Source organism: Macaca nemestrina, chromosome 2 (genome assembly GCF_043159975.1).
Source record: "Macaca nemestrina isolate mMacNem1 chromosome 2, mMacNem.hap1, whole genome shotgun sequence".
NCBI lineage: Eukaryota > Metazoa > Chordata > Mammalia > Primates > Cercopithecidae > Macaca > Macaca nemestrina.
In genome coordinates, this window is record NC_092126.1 from 117,400,460 (window position 1) to 117,409,060 (window position 8,601).

Consider the following 8,601-nt stretch of genomic DNA (forward strand, 5'->3'; position numbering starts at 1 on the left):
CTCAATAAACGCTTGTCATGTGACTGGTATATAACAATGCACTATCCGGGGAGGAAAAGCAGACACAGAAGCTGAGGCCTAGGCGGTAGTAGCTTCTCTCATAAGGATGAGGCTGGTGCTGCAGAATCCGCCCATTTTTGTCCACCCCTTGGACACCACCTGGATCAGGCCCCATCATCTTCTACTGGGACCCTCCCCACAACGTCCTAGCAGTGTCCCGGCTACTACTGCTGCCTCCTCAGGCCACCCCAGAACCAGCTCTCCACAGAGCAGCCAGGGTGATCTCAGAACAAGGGGGAGCCAGGACCAGCAGAAGGAGAAAAAGATATGGGTGAGGGTCAGCTGGGACTCACCAAGGTGACTTCACACACAGGAGGCAATTAAAAGACCGACTTCTCCATACAGTCCAGGCAGGGGTCTGAACGGGAGAATGCAACACCACCTACAAAACATCCTTGTCCAAAAGTTCAAACCTGAATCTGATCACACTTCTAGATCAATCCACCAACTCACAGGAAACGCAAAGGTCAGAGCAACTTGCAAAGGTCCATCATCGGCAGAATCCAGGCGCAAGGAAACCCCACGCAGTTCTTCAACAATAAATCCAAGTATAGAATGGATAAAGGAGAGACAGATGAGAGAGAGAAAGGGAAGCCGACAGGCTGTGAGAGGAGCAAGATCCAACCATGAGAATGTACTGTTCTTCACTGGACCCTGGTCATTTGAACACTGAGTACGTATGTGAGGATGTCAAGAAATCATTGTTTGTCAGATGTGACTATGATTCTGTGGTTATGTTGTTTAAACTCACCCTTTCAGGAACCTCTGTACATTGTTTGTGGGAATGTAAATTAGTACAGCCACTATGAAAAACAATATGGAGATGCCTCAAAACACTAAAAATAGAAACACCATATAATCCAACAATCCCACTACTGGGCTGGGTATATAGAAGAAATGAAGTCAATATATCAAAGAGATATCTGCACACCCATGTTTACTGCAGCACTATTCCCAAATAGCCAAGACATAGAATCAACCTAAGTATCCATTAATGGACAAATAGATTTTTTAAAAATATGATCCATATACAACTATTCAACTGTCAAAAAGAATGAGTTCTTGTCATTTGCAGCAACATGGATGGAGCTGGAGGTCATGATGTTAAATGAAATATTATTGCCAAGCACAGAAAGTCAAAAACCACATTCTCACTCATAGTGGGGGAGCTAAAAAAGTGGATCTCATGAAGACAGGGAGTAGATGGGTAGTTATCAAAGTTCAGGAAGGGAAGGGAGGATGGGGGGTTGAAGATATACAGTTAGATAGAAGAAATATCTAATCTACAGTTAGACAGAAGAAATGAGATCTAGTATTTGACAGGTCAGTATGGTGACTGTAGTTAACAATCTATTATACATTTCAAAATAACCAGAAGAGAATAATTCAACTATTTCTAACTATTTCTAAAGATAAATATTTAAGGCTGGGTGTGGTGGCTCACACCCCTTAATCTCAGCACCTTGGGATGCAGAGGTGGAGGTGGGAGGATTGCTTGAGGCCAGGAGTTCAAGACCAGGTTGGGCAACATTTTGAAACCCCATGTCTACAAAAATTTTTATTAGCTGGACATGGTGGCACACACCTGTAGTCCCAGCTCGTTAGAAGGCTGAGGTGGGAGGACTGCTTGAGTCCAGGAGTTCAAGGTTACATGAGCTATGATCCTGCCACCGTACCCCAGCCTGGATGACAGAGAAAGACCTTGTCTCAAAAAAAAAAAAGCTATCTAGGATTTGGCTTACAGTCACCCCGGCGATTAGTGGGACATACAAAACAGGACCCCCACGAGGTGATGCTAACAAAGTTATGTGATGAGAACACAAAATTCCCGTCTCCATCATCTCTTCTGGCTAATTTTATATAGGTTTCAAATCTTCCATGATAAAAAGGATTTTTGTAGTTGTTTGTTTGAAATCTCAGATCCCACTAGAGAAGTGAGGAAAAGCAGAAAGGTGGGAGCGTTTCTGTGGCACAGGGCCTGGTGGACGGCGAGGGATTTCCAACGATTCCCCAGAAGCTTGGGGTGTTCTGCAAATGCTCATTGCCAGCTTCCTTTTTCAAGTAAACTTTTAACCCATTTTTTTTTTTTGAAATCTCAGTTAAAAAATACCCACCTCACACGCAGAAGTGACAGGATACGGTGCACTCAGTGACCAGGGCTGGCCTACGCACTCTTTGTGATTGTCTGAGAAAGATAAGTACAGAATCAAAAGTCAGAGGATAGAAACGTTTACAGTTTTATCATTTGACACAGCAACCTCATGTCTGTCGAGTCTAATAAGCAGATAACGGGCTTATCTTTTTATATATCTTCAATCTTCTTATAACAATTTTCATCATATTTTAAAAATTGGCCCATGAAAGATTAACATTTTAAAAACAATCATCTAGTCTTTCACCATGGAGAGTTTGAGAAGCACTGTTATGGACCAGACATGGATCCCCTGGAGACCCCAAATCCATCAGCTTAGGAGGTTGGCCAGAGACACCAGGACAAAGCTTCTCTTCCCACCATCTTCTGTGCTGACTCCAGTGCTTCCTATAAACGCATCACAGGCGCTGCAAAGCCTGTTTGATTTTCTGCGCTCATTGGCACACTTCCACACCAGTACAAGCAGAGCCACTTCCAGCAGATACCTCTGTCGCCCAGGCTGGAGTGCAGTGGCAGGATCATAGCTCACTGCAAGGTCCAGGTTGTGTGCTGGGTGCCCCTGCTGGTCAAAGCACCTTGGCCAGCCATGGTTAGCCAGCCAATTTTCACATACATGCCCACTGCTGTTTCCCCTTCAAACTTCTGGATGGGTTTAACCGCAGAGGGTCCTCAGATTGCAAGGTGAGCGTTTGAAAAACTGACTGCTTCTTTGTATCAACTGGAAATCACTCTATCACTAAAATACTGAAATAAATCAGGAGCTGGGGCTAGTGTAAGACATCAACGTGCACCCATGGCCCCAGATTTCTAGTGTGCTCCTGAAAATGGTATCACTGTTCTAACTATGATACACACACACACAAAAATCACAAATATAAGGTTGTAAAATAAACTCACAGGCTGGGTGCAGTGGCTCACGCCTGTAATCCCAGCACTTTGGGAGACCGAGGCTGGCGGATCACCTGAGGTCAGGAATTCGAGACCAGCCTGGCCAACATGGTGAAACCCTGTCTCTACTGAAAATACAAAAATTAGCCGGGCGTGGTGTTTGGCTCCTGTAATCCCAGCTACTCAGGAGGCTGAGGCAGGAGAATCACTTGAACCCAGGAGGCAGCGGCTGCAGTGAGCGGAGATCACACCATTGCACTCCAGCCTGGGCGACAGGAGCGAAACTCTGTCTCAAAAATAAATAATAAATAAATGAATGAATAAACAAACTAAACTCACATGAATATGCAATGTCACCTGTGTCAGTTTCATGCATTGGTGTTCCATGTTCAAGTTTTACTACATTGAAAGAGAATTGAAAGTGGCTGGTAGTCAAGATCCTTAGGTTGCAGTCTCCACTCTGCTCACTCGTGGTTAGCATCCACGGGCCTTAGTTTCCTCATCTATGAAATGAAAACGCAACCACTCATTTCATAGGTTTTGTTGAGGGCCAAGAGCTAAAAATACATTTCAAAGAATTAAAAGGACCAGGTGCAGTGGCTCATGCCTGTAATCCTAGCACTTTGGGAGGCCAAGGCAGGAGGATTGCTTGAGGCCACAAGTTCAATATCAGCCTCGGTAACATGGCAAGACCCCATTTCTAAACAATAAAAATAAAAAAAGAAAGAAAAAGTCAGGCATGGTGGTGTGCTGATGTGCACCTGTAGTCCCAGCTACCTGGGAGGCTGAGGCAGGAGGATTGCTTGAACCCAGTGAGCTATGATTGCACCACTGCACTCTGGCCTTGGCAACAGAACAACACTCTGTCTCAAAAAAAAAAAAAAAAAAAAAAAAAGGAAAGAAAAGAAAAACAAAGCACAAAGCTAAAACCAAACCACATAGTGATTTTATCATATTCACAGCATGGCCTGAGTTTCATCCTCCCTCTTCTTACATAGCCTCACTCATCTTGTTTCTTCCTCCATAAAGTGTGGAATGTGATGCTATATCTATGACCAATAATATTATTAATAACAAATACATTCAAGTATCATGGATCAAAAAATATACCATCAATCCTGTTGCATGTGCCCAACATAGGGCCCAACGTAGGTTGACAGGGTGGTCCTCCCTGCAGCCTTGTGAGGCTAACTTCATCACCCCTGTTTACAGATGGAGCTTTGAGAGAACAACAGTTCCTGCCTCCTCTGCATTCCAGGCTTTCTTTGAGACCCCAGGGTGATAACAACAATGTGAAAATCAATGCAAGTACCCAGGAGACAAGGCATAGGGACCACAGCCATGAACAGAACACATGTATGTGACTTCAAGGGGTTTCTCCTAGGAACCAGGACGAGTGGGATTAAAGCTGAGTTAACACCTGGCCTGAGTCTGTGGGCTTTTCTGGGTCAGCCCCTCCTACTAGAGCAGAGAAAATGCGGTTTGGTAGCCCTGCTGGGAACAGTGGGGTGCATGCCCTCCGTGTGGCTTCAGGGTCTTTCCCTCAAAGCAGGCATTAAAGTTGACCAAGCTTAACCACCTGGAGCAGAACATGGGGTTGAGGGAGCACCGATGCCAGGAGTGCTCCTAACAGCTCCTCTCCCAGCTCAGGCTCACCACCAGAGTCCCTGGGAGACAGCCAGTATGTGCCAGAAACGGCTCACTCTTCAGGAGACAATGAATCCACTGTTGACCAGCCAGGGCTTTGATTAATATTTGCAAAAGAATGAAGTGGAAAATTCCACCTGTGTGGGTGGAAGCTGGACCCGCGGGACATGTCAACAACCCTGATGGCCTTGTTCTCCCAGGGATGGATCAGGCAAAGAAGCAAAGGTCTGAATAACAATGACAGAATTTGGGGATTACCGTGATTCTTGGGTCCTAGGGAATTTTCCTTTTTTTTTTTTTTTTTGGTTCTGCCTCTCCTGCCCCTAAATTTACACAGCACTCTTAAATCCTTCAACTTGCTTTCCTATTTGCTGTTTCTTCTGTGTCTCCTAACAGCCCTGCTGGGGAGGCAGAACTGATGTCAGTCTCATGTTACAGATGGAGAAACTGAGGTTCCAAAAGACCAAGAGCCTCACTCAAGGCCAACAGATGGTGAATGAGTCACAGAACCAGGTGGTCTGGAAGCCAGGCATCTCACTACACCGTGGCTGCACAGAGCCTGTCCCTAGGGTCTGGGTCAGGGCCATGGGTACTTGACCCAGTGATCTTCCAGGCTCTGGCAGAGGCCCTGACCTTTGCTTTGCCTGTGAAGCAAGAGGAAGAAGTTCAAACCAGCTCCCCTGGGTGGGCAGTCACAGGCACTGGCCTTGGAGGAAGGTAGGTGTTAATTTATTCATCCATTCAAGCATTTAATGAGCACCTAGAAAGCCTCCCTTCCCCGCCCCCCCCCCCCACACAAGAACGCACACTGTCTGGTCACTCTTTCAGAAACCCAGACCTAGCAGAATTTATGACTGAAGGGAGAAGGTCAGAAAATCTCCAAAGGTCGCTTCTCTCATAGACTCAAATCACTTCATCGCTCCTATCACCACCCCATTTTACAGAAAAGGAAACTACTCTGAGAAGAGCAGTGACTTGCCAGAGCCTCTAGTTCAAAAAGCCACAAAGTTATCAGGCTTAGGCACCCAAATAAATTGTGTCCCTTCCAGCAGGCCACCTGGGACCTCTCATGCAGGACTACTTGAGGCATGGCCTTCTGAGCCAGCAGGGCAGGGGGCGGGGGAACCCCCCCAGGGGACAGGCAGACACACCCTGTTTGCCCACCTCAACCTCCAGTTGTGGCTGCAGGGCCTGTCACACCCTCTCCTCCACTCCACAGCCCCAACTATGGAACTGAACCAGGTTTCACCCCATCCCTAAGCCCCAGGAGGCCAGGGCAGTGTCATCCTGAACCCAGGACAGCAGGAAAGCCATTTGGGCTGTGTCTTGGGTCTGCCTGGCAGCCCCTGCCTGGGTACTCCTCCTTCTTACTCACAGCTCAGCCACCTCCAGACCACCCTCACCTGACACTTCTTCCCCTGGAGAAAGAACCTCGGCCCTTCTCTTTTTACAAAACCACCTCCCCTTTCCTCTTGCCAAGGCTACCTGTGACTGCCACCAACCAGCCTCAGTGCCCTTGGTCTCTCTGCCCCATCTGACCCCATGAGCTCCTCCCTCACTACTGGGCATTCCTGCTGCAGCCCCTCCTAGACCTCCCCACCTCCTCCGGCAAGCCCTCCTCCCCAGGGCTCTATCCTCCTCTCCTCTCCACTGCCCCCTGAGAAAGTCTGACTGACGAACCCTGTCTCCAGGCCTAACCTCTGCACCCCTGGTTGTCTCAAAGCCCGTGTGCCAAACAACACCAAGCTCACCACAGCAGGGCCTGCCCTGGCACACAGCTGAAAAGCCAGCACAGCCCAGAGCCTGGCCCACAGTACAGAATCAGATACGGAATGAACGCATGTTAGTGAACGGCTGCCTGCTCCTTTGTCTCAGAGGGACGAGCCCTCTACTTGCCCTGCAGAGCCACCCAGGTGGCCTTTGTAAAACTGAAAATTGATGACCATCTAAGCCTGTACCATTATTCCTCAGCACCATGGGACAAAGTTCACAATCTTTTTTTTTTTTTTTTTGAGACGGAGTCTCGCTCTGTGGCCCAGGCTGGAGTGCAGTGGCCGGATCTCAGCTCACTGCAAGCTCCGCCTCCCAGGTTTACGCCATTCTCCTACCTCAGCCTCCCGAGTAGCTGGGACTACAGGCGCCCGCCACCTCGCCCGCCTAGTTTTCTGTAGTTTTTAGTAGAGACGGGGTTTCACCGTGTTAGCCAGAATGGTCTGGATCTCCTGACCTCGTGATCCGCCCGTCTCGGCCTCCCAAAGTGCTGGGATTACAGGCTTGAGCCACCGCGCCCGGCCAAAGTTCACAATCGTGAGCTTGCAGACCAGGCTGTTTTCAGCTGAGCTTCCGCAGCAGGGCGGGCACTTGTGTCCTTGAAAATACTTCTCACTGCACTCATCCTCACTCCAGGAGTACCCATCAGCCAGCACCCATGTGTCGTGCACCTTTGCACCCAGCACGTATTTGCTGAACAGGAAGATGACTATGAGAGCTGAAAATGTTCTCAGGGGCCACAGGGCCCAAAGCAACTCAGAGAGGTGGAATGAGGGGCTCAGGGTGGCCCAGCCCCAGGCAGGGGTGCGGCCACAACCTCAACTGAGTTCCTTGGTCAGGAACCGGAGCAATTCTCTGAAAATGCTACCTGCAACTCCACACGTATGCATGCCAGAGCCCAAACCTCTGGCTGATCCCCAGTCCATGCAAGCCCTAACCCAGCTGGCAGGGGGGCCAGGCCTGGCACACAAGTAGGGCCTCAGCTAAAACAGCTGCTTGACTCAGTACAACCTCTCACCAGCTGACAACACATCCCTAAGTTCCATACCCCTCTCTAGGACTCCGTCTTCTCATTTGTAGAATGGAACTCATTCTGCTTACAAGTTTAAATGGCCCTGAGTTGGTCACCACAACCCTGTCGTTTGCAAACCGAGGAGGCTGAAGCAGCAGTTCCAGCCTCTGTGGCTCCACTGTTAGCCCAGCTGATCTTTGTGAACTTTCCCCCAAACCACTGTGTCTCAAAGGATGGTCCCTGGGCCACCCACCCACGAATTACGGGGGCGTGAGTGGAGGCTCGTTAAATGCAGATCCCGGGCCTGACCCGGACCTGCCGTCTGGATCTCATTTTAGGCGGTGCTCAAAGATCCCAGGCCAGGGAAATTTGAGAAGCGCAGCTCCAAATCGCCAGTGCTGACGGCTTCCGCTTTGGGAGCCCCAGGTGCTGCTGTCCGAACTCACTTGGTGGAAACAGACATTTACCAGAAAGCCTGGGGTCGGGCAGCGGGCACTCCTACCGCTCTCACACCGCGTAGCTGAAAGAACTTGCTCCCTCAAAGGAGTCAGTGAGCTCCGGCAGTCCGCGTTCCACCCATTTCGCTTCGCGGGGCGGGGCGATTGTGTAAAGCGGGCCCGGGTCTCGGCGTCCAGCCCGGCCCCAAACCTCCGGCCCCCAGGCCTCTCCGGGCTCCCGGCCCGGCGGCGCTGCTGTGGGGTCGTCGGGGCGCGTCCGCGGCTACTCACCCGGGGCGACTCAGCCGAGGGCCCGACAGTCGAGGCCAGAGCGGGAGGAGCGGGTGGCCGCGGCCCGGCCCCTGTCCCGCGGCACTTTAACCGGCGGCGCCGGGGCCCCGCGCGCTCTCCTTGTCCGGAAGGGGCACGCGGCCGTTCCGACCAGGTCGGCCCCAGGGCGGCGAGGCTAGCTGGGCTCCGGCGGGGGGGCGCGCAGCCCGAGGGCGGGTGCAGCAGGGGCACCTGGCTTACTGCACGCACGTGTGCGCGGGGGCCGCCGCGCGCCGCGGCTGCCGGTGCTCCGCCTGCGCTCGGACTCGGCCCATTCCTCCGAGTCCCGGCAGGCGAGGGCGCTG

General features: G+C 50.7%; 1 protein-coding gene across 5 annotated transcripts in view; it reads right to left on the bottom strand.

The window, feature by feature from the left end:
• The window catches only part of LOC105480576 (choline dehydrogenase), a 34,542-nt gene extending 25,947 nt beyond the window's left edge, over nucleotides 1-8,595 (bottom strand). Inside the window, exons 1-3 of one of the 5 annotated variants that reach the window (XM_011739672.3) lie at nucleotides 8,258-8,561; nucleotides 3,458-3,603; nucleotides 2,175-2,245 (exon numbers count right to left, since the gene is read on the bottom strand). The gene's annotated coding sequence lies outside the window, so the exon portion shown is untranslated. Of the gene's footprint in view, nucleotides 1-2,174; nucleotides 2,246-3,439; nucleotides 3,604-6,855; nucleotides 7,017-7,996; nucleotides 8,139-8,257 lie in introns of those variants that run through there. The other 4 variants (XM_011739669.3, XM_011739671.3, XM_011739674.3 and 1 more) reach the window with 4 other exon arrangements.
• Nucleotides 8,596-8,601: the final 6 nt, after the last annotated feature.